Below are 9,598 nucleotides of genomic sequence, written 5' to 3'. Positions count from 1 at the left end.
AACTCAGCTAGCATCGCTACCCAGTTGAGCTATCTCATTACGTCATCGTCTGACCGCCTAAGCAACTACCTATACATAGCGATCCGAGAAAATTGGGCAGGTCCGAGCGAATTATGATTGAAGCATGAAAGCCCGTCTTTAAAAAGAGTAAGTATCATACGTATTGCCATTCCTGAGTAAGAACCATGCAACAGGCAAACGTCAAAGTGCAAACATAATAGAGAAACTTCGCCAGGACATGCAACAACGACATCTAGCGACAGGCGGCATTATTTTTGTATTAACATAATTTATGCAACCATCTTTAGATTTGTAGTACGATCAATAAATTAGCGCCGAAAAACTTATGTAACCATACTTCGATCAATGGTATGTCACTAGATGAGACTGTTACTACATAAAGTTTCTTCTTGTAAAGAACATGGATTAAAATGGCAGCAAGTCTATTGCATATCCCACAAACCGGAAAGAAGTAAACAGGTATTGCATGGCCTGCAGAGTTACCAAACTACCAAAGAAAGAAAGAAACAAAGAAGGATAGAATCCGTCTTATTACATTTCAGCGCGCATGCGCTGAAATGTAAAAAAAGAATCTTTGTGGGACAATTCAACTGAAATATGAAGTGTGCTTGGAAAAAAAAATTCACTTTTGACAGTAGAAATTTATGTTCAACATTAAAGGAGGATAAATCACCATAACTGCATTTACATTGCGGTAGTTCTATTCTGTGGTCTCAGCAAAAAGGAGGTTTTCTTGGTGTTTGAAATTCGAGGTTGAAAAAATTCTGTTGTAGAGTAGAACTGTGAAACCCATATTCACAGTGTTGTGATTTTGTAGTAAGAAGTCACAGTGAAAAAGTTTCTAATTACAATACTCAGGGCTTGAAATTCATTTTTGGGAATAGGTTCACCCAACCTAAAGAATTGGGTGCACAAAAAATATTTTAGAATATTATAAGTAAAATGTCAGCAAAAACTATGATTATGTTTCATTTTAAGAAAAGTATTACAACAGTGATTGTATTGTTTTTTCTGACACATATGTTAAACATAAGAAAATATTTGTGTGCACTGGTGCACCTACAGAAAAAAAATTGGGTGCACAGCTCCAAATTTGGGTGCACTAAGGTGCACAAGCACCCAGTATTTCCAGCCCTGATACTAATACATGTTGAGCATTGTGCATACAAATGTTGTTCCAGCTGTCAGAGTTCAGTGTGTATGAGATGTACTGCAGTAACCATGAGAAGGCCCAATGGCTGCTGTTGGAGCTACAGAAGGACCCAAACATCAAAGGCTTCCTGCTGGTGAGCGTTCTACTCTTCGATGCAGTGGGTTACAAGTATAACAATGTTTTAACTTTCAAGAGAGCATGTAGGATGAAAATTGGGTAGACGTCTAGTGGCGTAGATGCCCGCGGCCGATGTCATTTTCATATGATTGTGAAGTCTGCGTATTGTTTCGTCTTGTGTTGTTGGAATCCAGGAAGATTAGACTAATGGATATCCTAATAAAGTATCAAGTATCAAAGCAGAATAAATGACGGTCACATCTGTGTAAAAGGTTTTTTTTATCCAACATTTTGGTGACTGTCATGGTTTTCACATGAAACATTTTGGTGACTGTCAACTTAGTCAGGGAAAAAGGGACGAAGGTGACAGACAGTCAATGAAATGTCTGATGTAAAACCCACTGGTTGTTGAATAAGGAACCTTCTTATACAGTCTCATGCCAACCTGATGAAATTATTCACAAATAGCCACATCTAGCGGTCACAGATAAATGCTCTGCATATATAACTAGAAAAGAATGGTCATACAGGTATCTTACCGCTATGTATCTGACGTGACAGTAATGTACACAATGTGAACATGTGCAATGTTAGTGTTACTGTAACTTGTCTGCTCCACATTTCCAGGCCTGTATGTTACTGGGAGGCCACAAGACCACAGATGTCCCACTGGAGGGATATCTCCTGTCTCCCATCCAGAGGATCTGCAAGTATCCTCTTCTGCTCAAGGTATGGACCCCTACTTTTGGATCAATGTGGGGTGGGTTCCTTTAGATGCTCGAGGTGTGGCCCTCCTTAAACAGGGGGCCTCTGGCTTAACGTCCCTTCAAAGAGGACGTCCCTAACTGAAGCTTATAGGTACTCATTTTCACCTGCTGCAATGCATGCCTATAAAGCTGGAGTATTACTCCAAAGGATGGTTATACTGGCTATACCAATACAGATAATGTTACACATTTAACTCTGCAGTTTTCCTTTTTCTTCTTTACTGTAACACTGTACCAGGAGTTCAGGATACAGAGATTTCTTTTACACAACGAATATTGTCTCTTACCTTGCTTACGTTTTGATGTCTATCAGACACCTTTCTCAGAGCTTCTGACTGGAGTTCTGCTTCTTGCCGCTATATGTAACTAATGTAGGTGGCGCTTTTGCGGCGAGAACACAATCCCAAACTTGGCCGAGTTTGTACCCCCCCTTACGTTCTCCGATACCGAAATGTAAGCAAGGTAAGAGACAATATTGGTTGTGTGAAAGAAACCCCTTATCCTTAACTCTACAAACCCGATGAAACTGATTTCGGATGTGCCATGTACCAGGAGTTGCTGAAGCAGACAGTATCGACCCACCCTGACATCGACCACGTGAAGTCTGCCCTGGTGGCCATGAAGGACGTCTGCTCCAAGATTAACGAGACCAAACGCAGGATGGAGAGTCTGGAGGCTCTGGAGGAGTGGCAGTCTAAAGTCGAGGGATGGGAGGTGCGTGGAGCAATCTATCAATCATCAATTAATCAAAATGTTTATTCATTATTTTCAGTCTAACAGAAGACAAACTGTAATTTCCAAGACAAGAAAATTGGGAGTTACCCAAATTTTCTACCAGCCAACTCCAGTATTTGTCAAGGAATGAGCAATCCACCTCTTTATTGCTCATTCCTGGAGACTACAGTTGGTAAGTCAAAAATTTCTTGTTGAATTTGTGTATTTCAGTATGCAAGTATTTCAGCACCAAGGACAAGCACGGCTGTATGTTACCTTCTCCCTGCTGTCTTGTCCCTTAACCAATAGAGAATCTAATCAAAGCCAAATGTGTTTAAGCACAGCTGTATTTATACCTGTATTTACTACAGATTTCTTCTGTTTGTTTTCCTGTCCAGGGATCAAACATCACGAACACGTGCACAGAACTGATAAAACAGGGCATGTTGCTGAAGATTTCTGCGGGAAACGTGCAGGAGAGGGTGTTCTTCCTGTGTGACAATCTGCTGGTCTACTGCAAGAAAATACCCTCCATATCAAAGTAAGTCTCTTTGCTACTTCAAGAAAATAATTCTATTTATGCTCCCTCAAATTGAGGGCATTAGATTTTCTGCAGATATCATTGTGCACATAGTAAGAGAGAATAATAACGGGTTATGTACAGGTTGATAATAATCTGAAGTTGTCTTCTCTTGCTTGTAACTTGAAATCTTCATTTCCATAACGTCTTCTTCTGCAGAAATTTTGCTCAAGCACCTGGATAAATTTGAAACCTATCATACAGTATTACTACTGAAACATCTGACAGTTTTCAAAATGTACTTGGAACTTTTTTCTTGAGTAGAATAAGGGGTAGGTTTTCTTGTGATTAGTACCTGAGCTGACCCGTAACACACGCTCATACATGTACGTGTCCGCTGCTCTCCCCAGAAACATTTTGTAAATAGGTTTACCTGATATCATCAACTCTGACTTTTAGAATTGTATTTTATCATGATTATACATGTATATCATGAATTTTATACTTGGATTTTAAAGGCAGATCTGTAAGTAATGATGCATTTCAGGTATTGATCTTGTATTGTACCTGCTATGTCATTGAGAATAAAATCTGAAACTTTTGTTGTGTATACATACATCTAGTATATATCTCATTCGCTGGATGTCTAACCTTCATCAACCTATCTCTTATTCTGTTTTATTCCACAGGAGGGTGATCGGTAAGAAGACCCTGACCAAACGACAGTCCATCATGATGCAGCAGCTGCAGCTTCCGTCATCACAGGAGACAAAAGTCCAGTATGAGTACATCTTCAGGGGCAGGATCAGCACAGAACTCATGGAGATAGAGAACATTGAGGACGGAACTGGTAGGTTAATGCGCCAAAAAGCAGTTACTCAAGCAACTGGATATGATTTTGGAAACGTCAGACATTATTGATTGATATGCAAATAAAGTGAAGACAAATAGTTAGTGCTTATAAACCTGCATTTCCCCTCTGGTCTCTCAGTCACTGACGAAAGCTAGTGGATACTAGCTGAAACGTCTGACGTTTTCAAAATCATATCCAGTTACTTGAGTAACTGCTTTTTGGCGTATTGTATTACCTGGATGTCTAACCTTCATCAGCGTATGTTAGGTTAATGGTTTTAAAGTGCTGATGCAGTACCAAGGAAAACCACCAGGGGGTAAAAAATCTTATCATTTCTTTGGTAGGTCAAGACCTACCCACCTACCAAATTTCATGACAATCCATCCATAGCTTCTTGAGTTATTGTGCTAACGTCCAAACAAACACAATTGATTACATAACATTCTAGGCAAAGGTACTAGACTTTGGTAAATTCACGAAGGGCCTTGAATTGCTCTGGCATTCACAGAAATGGTTGATTAAGACATTTGAAGTGTTCTCTTTGCTCGTAGTTTTCTGTATTGCATTTGCTGCATTGATCATATGACACCTACAAAATGTACAAGGATATTGCTTCACTTGTAGGTCATACCAACCATGATATGACAGTTTCTATCAGCATATGAAACATGTAATATGACACATTGTTTGTTTTCCAGCTGACTTCCACAGTAGTGGGTACACTGTGACTAACGGGTGGAAGGTCCACAACAACGCCAAGAACAAGTGGTTTGTCTGCATCGCCAAAACCCCGCAGGAGAAACAGGAGTGGCTGGAGGCCATCTACCAGGAGAGGGAGAAAAGGAGAAGTATGTTTGTGCAATTCTACAATGTACACTGCAAAATCTGTGTGTCTGTATTTTATGTGTCTCCTGGTGCATGGTCCCTTGGAGACCAGTTTTCTGTACAAGACAGCACATATTCTATTTTCACCAATCTTACGGTATGTAATTGTATTGTATGTAATTTGTATATAATAATGACCATAATTTGTTGACCCTATGTAATTAAGACGTTTTTAAGAATTTATGTCACTTGTATGTACTTAACCACACTTTTTCCCCAGGGCAAGCCCTTAACAATAGCTTCAAGCTAGTTGGGCTGCCCTGGCTGTGTTGTACCAGCCGAACCTATAAATAAATAAATAAAAAAAATATGGTGCATGGTCTAGCATAAAGAACTTTATTATATTAACGGGATGTGGAGAATTATGATAGAATGGAGACAAGGTGGAGGATTTCCCCACATAAAGTCATTCTGTCTTTATTGTCCCTAATTTATTTCAGATATTTTATAAATACAGTAAGTAGTGGATACAGTTGCCTCATTTCATACGTGCAAGAATAAAAATTTTAAAATTTGCTTTATACTATAGTGAAGGTTGTTGAACATGACAGATACATTGAAGTTAACATAAGTCAACATAATAAATTTCTGTATAGCCGGTATAACCGCCTTTCGGCGCAACACACCAGCTTCGCAGGCACGCGGCGCGGCGGCAGCTGGCTATATTACACCGATCGACTTGTTACACCTAACCCTTGAACTTCTAACTCTAGACATTGTTTAAAGCTATCTAATGACAATGCCCCTACTGTACTTGTTGACAGCGAGTTCCACTCTGCGATAGTTCTAGGAAAGAATGAATTCTTGAACACCTCAATCCTTGGTTGATAACTCTGGTACTTGAAGGCATGGCTGTTTCTTGTTCTCTTCTGGGCTGGTATTAGGTACTTAATAGCTTGGACGTCCACCTGTTTATTAGTCATTTTGTACATCATGCAACTTTATTGCACAACAGCTGTGCTGACTGATCTGTGGTTGTTTGCCAGGTGTGAAGCAGTCCCTACAGAGAGACACGTGGAACCTGATTTCTGAGAAGGGCGAGCGGCTCTACCACCTCATGAACCGCAACACCAGCCTGATCAGAGACAGGAAACACCACCTCAGGACTTACCACAAGTGCTTCGTAGGCAGGTCTGTCAATCTCTCTTTCTCCCTCCTTCTCTCTCTCTCTCCCCTTCTCTCTGTCTGTCTCTCAGAACTTACAAGTGCTAACACTTACCCTAACCTAACCCTAACCCTACCACCTGATGAACCGCAACACCAGCCTGATCAGGGACAGGAAGCACCACCTCAGGACTTACCACAAGTGCTTTGTAGGCAGGTCAGTCTCTCTCGAGATCTCTGTCTTTCTTTCTCCACTCCCTCTCTCTCCATCTTTCTCTCCCTCCCTCCCTCCCTCTCTCCCTCTATTTCCTCCCCTCTCTCTGCATCTCTCCATCTCTCTCCCTCTCTTTCCCCCTCTCTCTCTCTGCATCTCTCTCTCTCCCTCTCTCTCACTCTCTGCATCTCTCCCTCTCTCTCTCTCTCTCTCAGTTAGGAACTTGCATTGCTTTTTCATGTAAAGTGATGGTTGTTTTTTATTCTCCGCTCCAGTGAGTTTGTCTCCTGGCTGAAGGGTCAGGAAAGCACGTGAAGTAATGATTGTTTTTTATTTCCTGCTGCAGTGAGTTTGTGTCCTGGCTGAAGGAGCTTGGAGAGATCAACTCCGTGGAGGAAGGTGTTCACCTGGGACAGCTGCTATTGGAGAACGGGATCATACACCACGGTGGGTACACAGGGCAAACTGCAAGACCTTAGCGTGCGTAGTCCAGTGGTTAGCGATCCTGCCTCTGGATTAAGAGGTTGGGAGTTCGAATCCCGGCTGATGTCGCTCACCCAACATGCACGCTACTGTTTAGTGTCGCAGTCCTTAGGACGGGACGTTAAGCCGTGGTCCACTGTTCATTGTGCTTGTTAAAAAGAGCTAGGGGAATTTCCCCGGTACAATGAACCTATAAATACTGTACATACATGTAGCACCTGTCTTCTCTGTCACGACCCGTGGAAGAGTAGCTCTTCAATGAGCTAAACTGGTTTGAGATCAAAGGTATCTGGTAGACAATGTCGGCCCCCCGTCGCAGTTCAATGAAGAGTGATGGCTATGGCTTCCTTCACCCATCTCAAGAAATAGTCTTGTTCAGTGTCCAAAATCCAAAATAGAGAACATGTTGTCTCTCCCTTCCAGCTGTTGACAAGCACCACTTCAAGAACGAGCCTCTGCTGTACAGGTTCCGCTATGACGACGGAACATACAAAGCTGTATTTAACCATCTCATTGTTGTTCATAACCAACAGAGAATCAGTATCAGCTAGTGTGCAAAGGGTAAAAACACATCTAGAGAACCTAGATTTTATTACATGACTTTTTTCTTCTCCCTTCCAGTTGTTGACAAGCACCACTTCAAGAATGAGCCTCTGCTGTACAGGTTTCGCTATGACGACGGAACGTACAAGGGTCGGAGTGAGATGCAGGACATGATCGCAAAGGGCATCCACATCTACTGTCGCCTGCACGGACTGTTCAACCCTCTTATCAAGTAAGTACAACTCTAACCACGGGCTGTTCAACTCTCTTATCAAGTAAGTACAACTCTAACCAAGGGCTGTTCAACTCTCTTATCAAGTAAGTACAACTCTAACCACGGGCTGTTCAACCCTCTTATCAAGTAAGTACAACTCTAACCACGGGCTGTTCAACTCTCTTATCAAGTAAGTACAACTCTAACCACGGGCTGTTCAACTCTCTTATCAAGTAAGTACAACTCTAACCACAGGCTGTTCAACCCTCTTATCAAGTAAGTACAACTCTAACCAAGGGCATCCACATCTACTGTCGCCTGCACTGGCTTTTCAACCCTCTTATCAAGTAAGGCCTCTTTCCACTACATAACGATCACTAAGCAACCAAAAATGGACTTGTGCGATCCTTGATTTTATAGAAATAATATGACTTTAAAGAGAAGAAAGCACACAAACTGTAAGAAAAGTCATTCTTCATCTGTGAAAATCCTTGCGCGATCTGTCAAATTGTTGGTCGCTCAGTAGATAGGCTCACCTCTCGCTGCAAGGTAACACATGGTATGGACACTGTTCAATGTAGGCAAAACAATTACATCATATATACATGTAGTCAAAAAAAACTTTCAAAACATACATATGTTACATTATGTAGTCAGAAAATTTTCTCTTGTTTAAATTTATTTTCATATGTTTGTATGTAAACCATGCCTTGAATTTTGAATCATCCATGCAGTTTTTTTTTTTACATGTTTCCCGCAGGAATAAGGACCACTACCTGCGGACGCACAAGTCCGTGATGGTGGCCAGTCGTCTGGTGGACTGGCTGGTGGAACAGGGAGACTGTAAGACCAGGGAGGAGGCAGTTATGCTGGGACAGGCTCTCTGTGACAGTGGCTTCATGCACCATGGTAAGTGTTGGCGGCTTCATGCACCATGGTAAGTGCTGGTGGAACAGGGTGACTGTAAGACCAGGGAGGAGGCGGTTATGCTGGGACAGGCTCTCTGTGACAGTGGCTTCATGCATCATGGTAAATCTGTATCTATAGTTTATAGATTATCTGACAGGTATAGCCAGCGTAACTGCTCCTTGGCGTAACACACTAGCTTTGCAGACAAACGGTGCGGTGGCAGCTGGCTACATCATGACTTGTTACATCTAACTTAAGTTTGAACATTGTTTAAAAGCTATCTGTGGATGAAATAAGAGCTCGCAATTCATCTTGTGAATAGGTACACGTCATGCTTTCTCAACTATCCCTTACTCTAACTATTTTGACTTTTAGAGCACCACAGACATCCAGGTTTATCCACCCTTCTTGATTTTCTCCTCTTCCTAACCTTTCAATGTTGTGCCTGTCCATTCTCTGATATTATCCTCCCTTCTTTCTTCCTAATGATGTACAAGTACAACGTATTTCCCTTCCATTGGTAGGCAAGCTTTTTCTCATGTCTCATGTCAGTATGCAACATATGTTCCCAGCATACGTAATTTGTCCAAACCAATTTGTTGTTGTCATTCCTTTGTTTAACCTCACTTCTTGACTGCTGTCTGTTTCATCCTGTTGATTTTTCTTGCTTGATTATGTCCCCCCATCAGTGTTGGAGAAGTACAAGTTTAAGGATGACTCCCTGCTGTTTCGGTTCTATGCTGATGAGGAACTGGAGGGAATCGCAGCTCGAGGGAAACAGCCTGCCACTGGTGGGAGTGGGGCTGCTGCTGCTGCAGCTAAAATGGTACACAAATAATCTACTCCTGTTTTCAGCTAATAGTAAGGTAAAGGTAAAGGCCCCACAGTCTACTATCAATCAATCAATCAAAAATGGTTTATTACTAAAATCACGAACATTGCAGCAAAAGCTGAATTGCGTTCAGAGATGTACATCATTTCTTTTAAAAACATTAAAGTCTGCACAGTCAACATATTACACACATTTAGCATAACAAGATTAACCACTACTAGAGGTCGTAGTGGCTGTAGGTTGTTAATCAACTGTGTCTAGAGCACGGT

Source organism: Branchiostoma belcheri, unplaced genomic scaffold (assembly GCF_001625305.1).
Source record: "Branchiostoma belcheri isolate BF01 breed outbred unplaced genomic scaffold, Haploidv18h27 scaffold166, whole genome shotgun sequence".
NCBI classification, from domain to species: Eukaryota; Metazoa; Chordata; class Leptocardii; order Amphioxiformes; family Branchiostomatidae; genus Branchiostoma; species Branchiostoma belcheri.
This window is presented reverse-complemented; position numbering follows the sequence as displayed.